Source organism: Suricata suricatta, chromosome X (genome assembly GCF_006229205.1).
Source record: "Suricata suricatta isolate VVHF042 chromosome X, meerkat_22Aug2017_6uvM2_HiC, whole genome shotgun sequence".
In the NCBI taxonomy this organism is placed as follows: Eukaryota; Metazoa; Chordata; class Mammalia; order Carnivora; family Herpestidae; genus Suricata; species Suricata suricatta.
Window position 1 is genome coordinate 82,454,510 of NC_043717.1, and position 7,419 is coordinate 82,461,928.

The window sequence follows — 7,419 nt, forward strand, 5'->3', positions numbered from 1 at the left end:
TCCTGACAGAGGCACCGTGTTCCGAACAATGGAGATAACAAGACCCCAGTACCTGGGAGGCAGCATCGAAAGAAACTTTCCGGCAACACCCTGGTTCCTGTAGTGTGATAACAGGACCTGAACCCGTCAGTTTTCTGAAGTTCATTCCTGGCCATTGGAGAGGACCCAAGGGACCTACAAATCAGCTAAACTTTCTGATATTGTTTTAAATCTCTTTGATTGCAGGAACATGACAATAAGCCCTTATAATCTCGAGGGAAATAAAAGGAACCCTTCCAACGTCTTTTTGTTTTTTTAACAAAATGAGGACCACCATCCAACTGGGCATTATTCTCTAATGCATGCCCTTTACATATATTATCTAACTTAATTCTTTTTTTTAAGCTTATTTATTTATTTTGGAGAGAGATGGCATGAGTTGAGGAGGGTAGCAGAGAGAGAGAGGGAAGGAGAGAGAATCCCAAGCAGGTTCTGCACTGTCAGCGCAGAGCTCGAGGCAGGGCTCGGATTCACCAACCATGAGATCAGGACCTGAGCCGAGATCAAGAGGCAAGACGCTTAACCGACTCAGCCACCAAGGCACCCCGTCTAACCTAATTCTTACAGCAACCTGCAGGCAGAGGGGTTATAAGTGGGCCCACTTCAGAGAGAGGTTTAATGACTTGGCCAAGGCCGAACGGCTAATACGAAGCAGGGCCAAGGTTCAGAACATAGGCTGTGGAACTCAGCGATGCACGCTCTTAGCGTCTGTGCCTGCATTTCTCAAAGCAGCCCCTCCCCGCCACCTGTTGACTCAGAACCATGAAGGGTGGGTCCAGGAATCCGATGCTTAACACCAACCACCCGGGTATGTGGAGGGAGGGGGGTCCAGGCCTGGTTGACACTTTGCTACCTCCTGGGCTCAGCACAGAGCACAGGCCAGAATGCCAAAGCCTGCGTGTCAGACCTCACGCTATTCAGCCATCTTCCCCGCTCATCTGCCCCCCAGGAGTGGTGACTGAACCCTGGAGCTGTTTCTCTCGGACCCTTCGACCCTTCGTCTGGACAACGGACTGAAAGCCTCTCTGCGATCATATACCTCTCTCTGTCTTCCCCTTCCTCCTCGCAAGGAACATACATGCAGCTTGGGGGCCCCCCCTCACAAAATGCTTACACACACACACACACACACACACACACACACACACACCACACTTTGCATATTTTCAGGGAGTACATCGATCATCTGAGGCTCCTTTCTGAACTTCCTGCTCAATCAGCCCAAGAATCCCACATCACAGAAACTTCTGGTGTAGAAACCTGGACACAGGCCTAGGTCTTGTGGTTGTCTTTTTTTTTTCTTTTTTAAAAAAGGGTTTTTTTTATGTTTATTTACTATTGAGACAGAGAGAAACAGAGCATGAGTAGGGGAGGGGCAGAGAGAAAGGGAGACACAGAATCCGAAGACAGGCTCCAGGCTCTGAGCTGTCAGCACAGAGCCCGATGCAGGGCTCAAACCCACGAACCATGAGATCATGACCTGAGCCAAAGTTGGATGCTTACCGACTGAGCCACCCAGGCGCTCCTGTCTTCTTTTTTTCTAATCCCCTCTGTTAGAGAAACACACCAGAGCATTATAGGCAAAATGGTATGTTGTCTGGGATGTGTTTTAAAATACTCCCAAGGGCGCCTGGGTGGCTTAGTTGGTGGAGTGTACTACACTTGGTTTCGGCTCAGGTCACTATCTCACAGTTCATGAGTTCGAGCCCCACGGCAGGCTCTGCACTGACCATGATGGAGCCTGTTTCAGATTCTGTATCTCCCTCTCTCTCTGCCCCTCCCCTGCTCACACTTTGTCTTTCTCTGTCTCAAAAATAAACAAACATAAAAAATTAAAAAAAAAAACAGCGATCTTATTTTGATGTTCTGTGCATGTTACTTAATAAGGGCGATACCTTCACAAACAAGACCGGAGGAACCCCCCCCAACTCCTAGTAAAGTCACACCATGGAGCATTTGATTTTTCCCTAACTAGAATCTTGGGTATCTGTTGGATGAATTTTTAAAGACAAAAGCAAACCTTTCTTTAGTGGCTGTAACAAAAACCGTAAGAAGAGAGTACGCAGCCAGCTCAGGGTGAGGCCAGGTACACAGCAAAACAGACCCTGCTGCTGTTGGTCACCCCCACCTTCTTCCAGGACCCTGGAGACCACATCTGCAAAGAGCCACAGGCTTTGGCGGCCTGGCGAGCAGGGGCTGACAGATGACAAATTGTGCGTGGCCCGGAGTCCAAAGAGCTTATTAGCATCTCTCCAACAATAGACCTTCTGGGTGACACTGGCCTTGTTGTTCTCCTGGTCCCCGTTTTCAGGGGCAGGCTCTGGCTGTCTTTGATGTAAGGCTTGCTCATGAAAAGCCACAAATGGGAAATCATGACATATGCACTCCCGGCCGGGCTTACAGAGGACGTTACATCAGGGACACTCAGCACCTCTTCCCTCTGACCGCCGCAGGAGCACAGCAGTCATTCCACGGAGCCTCTCTGCCACCCGTTTACTGTCCACCGTGCGGTCCAGTATCTCCAGATCACCTTTTATATCCCTGCCTCTGTACCCGAGCCTGATGCCAGGGGCCAAAGCAATAGACACATCACGGGGGGCAGGACCAGGAACCCATGGGTTTGCAAAGCAGCTCGCTCCTCTGGGCAATCTGGATCCAGCTATAAATGTGGGGGTCATGAGGGAAGGCACAGAGCTGGGCAAGAGATACAGCAAAGCTCACTTTTCCATAGGCACAAGCGGCTTGTGTGTGGCGTGCGTCACTGTGGTAGATTTCAAAAGAAGTGTACCAGACGGGCTTCACTCTGATTCCCAAATCTCTACACTGACTGTGGTGTGCACAAGAAGATCAGGAGGGTTCTTGTTGTGCGTGTAGATCAGGAATGGATTGCAAAGACATAAGTATGCTGCAATCAACTCTGAGACTGATACATAAAAATATTTCCATCAGGGCACCTGGGTGGGTCCGTCGGTGAAGTGTCCAACTTTGGCTTAGGTCATGATCTCGTGGATCGTGAGTTCAAGCCCCGAGTTGGGGCTGTGCTGACAGCTCAGAGGCTAGAGCCTGCTTCCTATTCTGTGTCTCCTTCTCTCTCTGCTCCTCGCTCTCACTCTCACTAGCTCTCTCTCAAAAGTAAATAAACATTAAAAAATGTTCTTGAAATATTTCAGTTGCTAGACCTGGACCTCGATAAATGGAAACCGTCTTGACCAGCAACTTCAAATAAGCAGCAGTTTTGTCCTGCCTTGCTCCAACCCCTGATAGGGAAATGAGCCATATCACAAGATAGTGGGAAAAATTTTTAAGTGCGGAACGTTTGGAGCACAACCACATTCAGGCCCGTCTCCTCCTTCTCTAAGTCTGATTCTTGGCCATGGTTGTCAAACTTTAGTGGGCTTCAGGATCGCCCGAGCACTTGTTAAGTCCCAAGGTCACCTCCAGCCACTCAACTGGGTAGTTAGCTGACATTCAGGGAACACCTACTCTATGCCACGTACTGCTGTAGGCACTGGAATAAGCCTAGGGGCAAGACCCCGGATGACTGTCTACTATTTATTTTAAGTGAGGGGGGAGGCGAGGCTAAAGGGAAGGCAGGTGTAAGCCATTTAGCGAAACTGCAGGCTTAGAACAGTGATTCTCAACGGGAGGATTTTACCACCCAGAGACCTTTGCCAAAGTCTGGAGACAATTTTGATCATTACGTGCAGGTGTGGGGAGGTGTACTACTGGCCGCGCGTGGGTAGAGGACAGGGATACTGGTAAACATCCTATAGTGCACAGGAGAGCCTCCCTCTGCCCCCAGTCATCTAGCCCCAGTGTCGACAATTTAAGTTCAGAAACCCTGGATTAGAGAGGCGTGAGACATGGGGCTCAGAACTGCCCTGGATGTGTAAGACATCTTATCTGCCAAAATGGCCTGACTAATGGTATGGACTTATGTGCCTTTACCCCATGAATGAACTGGATAACCCAGAAGGCAGGCAATGGGTAGTTGGTCTCACAGGTTTTGAATAATTAGTAGGTAAAGGTCTTCTACCATAGTCCCATTCACAGACTGTTTACAAATAAGTGACTTTCAAGTAAAACAGCAACCCCAAATAGTTCCTAATAGGACAAAACTAAGTGGAGGTTCCCTTGACTTTTTAAAATAATTTTATTTTATTTTTCTTTTTAACTTTGTAAAAAGTTATCTTTACAGCCAACACAGGGCTCGAACTCACGACTCCAAGATCAAGAGTCACCTGCTCTACTGGCTGGGCCTGCTAGGTACCTACTTCCCCTTGATTTTTATGAATGAATAGATCAGGTAAAGTAATTGGCACATAATTAGCATGCAAATAATGCTACTTCTGAACTAGTTGAAGCCATTTTTTATTCAGAGGATTCATTTCCATAGCTTACTCCTTTTTAAATAGTTAGGGCAAGGGTAAACTTCGGCTGCCTCTCCTCCTCTCATACTGTGAATTATGGCTCTTTCAGTTAATGAGGTTTTGCTTGGTTTTTTAGACTTTTAGACGTCCAGCCAAGGTTCCATTTTAATGTTAAGTGGAGACTTTGAAACTAAGACCAAGTCATGTGGGAAAAAAGCATATGTGTGTGAGATACATTTATATCTGCATTTACGTAATTCTTACTCACACGTGCACACACACCACACTCAATATTCTCCAGCAGTGGGGAGTCAGGGGGGAGCCATGGTCAGCTCCAGAAGAGGGTGTTAGACGGTACTTCTAGGATTTGGGCTTGCATTCTGTGATTTGGGGAGGGTTAAGGAAGCCGGGGCTTGCTCTAGATGGGATACTATTGGGAAGCAGGGCCACTTCTTTGATTGAAGATTCCAATAAATCTTATCTCGAAGGAAGGCAGACAAGAGCAAGGCTAAAGCTGTGATTGATAAAGCCGCAGCTTCACAGAGGAGCCAGAAGAGGGGGATGTTTGGTCATTTCTGTGGTTTGGACATCGTTTATGTTTCGTCTGGGCTCAGACATGATTAAGGAGTGGTCTTGATTTTGCCTTGGTCCCTTACTATCAGAGTGGCCTTGTCTGATGCTGCTCTTTGTGAAACTGTGTATGTTCAACAGGAGAATACCAAGGCCTAGTTGTGCATGCAGGGCCAGTGGCTTGCCAGGCCAAGGCCATCCCAGCAGGGAATGATTTCCTCTTTCTTAATATATTATATTGTATTTGATTATATATATTATCTTGATCATATGTTATACACACATATATGTATATATATATCCAGATGCCCAAGCCAGACCCAACTACTATTAACCTAATATTCTTTGCACCTATCATTTCATCAGTGCCCTGGTTTCCATTTATTGGTTTTCATTTTTTTAATGTCTATTTATTTTTAGACAGAGAGAGTGTGAGGAAGGGAGGGGCAGAGAGAGAAGGGGACAGAGGGCCCAAAGCGGGCTCTATGCTGACAGCAGTGAGCCCAATGTGGGGCTTGAACGCACGAACTGCGAGAACATGACCTGAGCTAAAGTCACAAGCTCAACCGAATGAGCTACCCAGGAGCCCCACATTTATTGGCTTTCTTTGCATGAAGACTTTCAGCCTGGGATTTGGTTACTCTAGAAAACATGGATCTCCCCCTCTGGAACATCCACGAAGTTAGTACATTCACGAGCACACCACCACACCATCCTTCTTAGCTCCGCCCTCATCCCATGGCCCTTCTCCCTTCCAACCTGCCCACCTATCTAGATCTGCACGTGTACCAGATTTTCCTACTTGAGAATCACCTTGAGAACACCAGAGCATGGGATCTTTCCCGGGACAGGGGTGGGGGGTGGACTGTATTTTGGCAGCTGAGGGGACCTAGCTGGTCCCCACCCCACACAGGAGAAAGGAGGCCATAAATGAAAAAGGAGGATGAAAATTCTGGCTTAGCAAATGAGGGGAGGGGTAGGCATTCTGAAATTATACCATTCAGATTTTAGGCCACCTAGGTTTTTGGTTGAACATTGGGGGATTTCCAGGTTGATGAAGCAGGAGGTGTGAAACCAAACTTTTGACCACATTGGGGGTCCCATCATCCCCTGACTCGTTAGTTGGTCACCATCTTACAGATTGGAAATGGGAGCTATGTGTGAGAATGTGCTGGTTGACTCTCAGGATGGAGGGTGTGTCCAGAGAACAGTCCTTTGGACAATTCCTCTAGAAAGCCTTCCTTGACCCCTCCATTGGATGAGGTCGTCCCTATTATGGTCTCTTTCAAATCAGTCCTTTGGGGTCAGACAAGACTTTGGTTCCTAACCTGGTTATGCCATGCTTCTTGGTTTCTCTGAAACTATTTCTATACCTTTGTTTTTATTTTTTTATTTTAGAGAATGGAGAGGGACAGAGAGAGAGAGAGAGAGAGAGAGAGAGAGAGAGAGAGAGAGAATCTAAAGCAAGCTCCATGCTCAGCTCAGAGCCTGACATGGAGCTTGATCCCATGACCCTGGAATCATGACCTGAGCTGCAATCAAGAGTTGGTTGCTCACCTATTTCTACACCTTTAACGAGGTGCTAAAAATAATGTCCTCTTTGTGAGATTTGCTGTGAAAATGAGAGAAAATTGCACAGTTCCTGGCACATAGTAGGTGCTTAAAACATGGTAGCTCCCATCATCATCACCACCATCCTCACCACCATCATCACCACCACCATCATCACCATCATCATCATCACCACCATCATCACCATTATCATCATCATCACCATTATCATCATCATCACCATCATCATCACCACCATCATCATCATCATCATCAGTCGACTTGCTCTGCTGTGCTCAGCTGAGTGCTCAGCAATGAAGAAGAAGGGTGAGGAATGTGCACCGACAAGATGAGTTGTCCACAAAGGCCATGAAAGGAAGTCTTCCCTCCCTTCTTACTCATATCCTCTGTCCCCTCTTCCTTCAGCTGAGAGCTGGCATGGTCTCTCCTCATCAAAAATCTACTCTTAGCTAAGATTAAGGTTGTAACAGGGAGTCTGGCTTTAAGCAGAAGGAATAAATCTCTAAGGGGGAAATAAGTACCAACCAGTGGATGGAAAAGATTCACTTCAGTGCCCTCCAAACTCTAGCCTACTCTACACACAGGAAAAAAGTGAGTTTTAGTCAGGAAGAGTTATTAAAGTAACATGGTCCTAGTAGGACCATGGTCATTGCCACCGATATGCTGCCAGTGGAACTTCCAAACTTTCCAGTTAAGAATTCCCTGATCTTTGCTCCTTAGACTTCCGTTAAAAAGTTAATATTCTGTAAACATATTCCTAAATGCAGGCTGGTCTTTCAAGGACCTTTAAGGGGACTCCTTCTGGAATCTCACTTTATAATTTGCCTAATTTGTATTTTTCATTTTTTTACAAAAATCCTTTAGGGGC